The sequence below is a fragment of the Tuber melanosporum genome, assembly GCF_000151645.1.
Source record: "Tuber melanosporum whole genome shotgun sequence assembly, scaffold_122, strain Mel28".
Classification (NCBI taxonomy): domain Eukaryota; kingdom Fungi; phylum Ascomycota; class Pezizomycetes; order Pezizales; family Tuberaceae; genus Tuber; species Tuber melanosporum.
The window spans coordinates 200,473-201,883 of NW_003298780.1; positions in this window are offsets into that span (position 1 = coordinate 200,473).

The window sequence follows — 1,411 nt, forward strand, 5'->3', positions numbered from 1 at the left end:
AAAAAACCAATAACGGTATATACGATTTACCAAACCTTCATTATTCCCTCACCTTGAAGGTCTGGAGTGGGCGCTAAATCAGTTGGGTGCAGAAGTTAGTAGATTACAACTTCAAAACTTTTTACCATGCAGATATAAGAGGAAGCAAACCTGATACACTCAGTTGACACCGAAGTACAGTTCTGTTAGGAATACTGGGATCCAATACCTAGGAATTACTCTAGATAGGGTAACCTCACCTGGAATTAGAATCCCTAGTCGCCAACACTGCCCTCTGGACCCCTAATGGGACCCACATATCATCATACATATCAATCTCAGTTGCGTCCTGTGACAATAATACTACAGAATTAAAGGTCTCAGAATAAAACCATATATGTTACTGCTGTCTGTCCAACCGAATTCTGTTTACAGGATATATGAGCCAGAGCCTTGAGCTAGATCTAAGAAGTGGAATGGAGTAAATATGTCAACCACTTAGAGAGATACCAAGCTTCAAACATGTAATATCTTTAGCAAGGGCTATAGGTAATGGAACGTTTTCGCACAAAGAGTTAGTATCAAATAGTAAAGAATCTTAACGAGAGACCAATACATTCACATTCACCCTACAATATCCAGAAGAGTCTAGATCTCCAAGGGATACTACCATAGAAGCAAATGGACTTCACCGACTATTGCAACTAGGTTTTGGAATACGTTGTAGTTACAGGGACAACTTCCAATACTACAACAGTGATTGAAAACCTGTTACCCAGAGAAACTAAGGGTTGTCGACCGAGGAAATATTTGTCAATCCGGTGGAATAGCATTCTGCGAATTAGTAGGAAGTTCTTCAGAAGACATCTATTAGTTGGATAAGGAGTTATGAAGGTTTAAAGTCAGGTGACCTAAAAACATTGCGATTACAAATACCTTCGCAGATGCAACCTACAAATGAAATTGATCATTTCATCAATGACGAAGACAATTGGGGCCAACTCAGTTTGACTTGAGAACTAAGCTACAAGTCTAAAGACTCTAATGATCTGCTAACTATTATTGGGAACAGTATAGTTCCGAATTAGTTATATCATAATTGCCAAAAAGGGTGTGGTGATTTTCAGTGTCTCTAGGTGTTCGAACCTTTTAAGAATACCCGACATTGTGAGTTATAATCAGAGAGGTACATAGTTGTATCATAAATAGATGTAGTCCGTGAATACTTAGATGCAGAATATAAATATCAAAGTACCTCTCAAGCTTTAGACATCATCAAGCAATGGAAATGAGATCTTAACAATATAATAATGTTTTTAGGATTCTATCTTACTTTACCGAATTTACTTCGCTCTTAGTAGTCATAAACAAAACCAGTAAATTTGAGCCTTTATGCGTAAAAGAGTATTACGGAACCCAGGGCGAGCCTTGT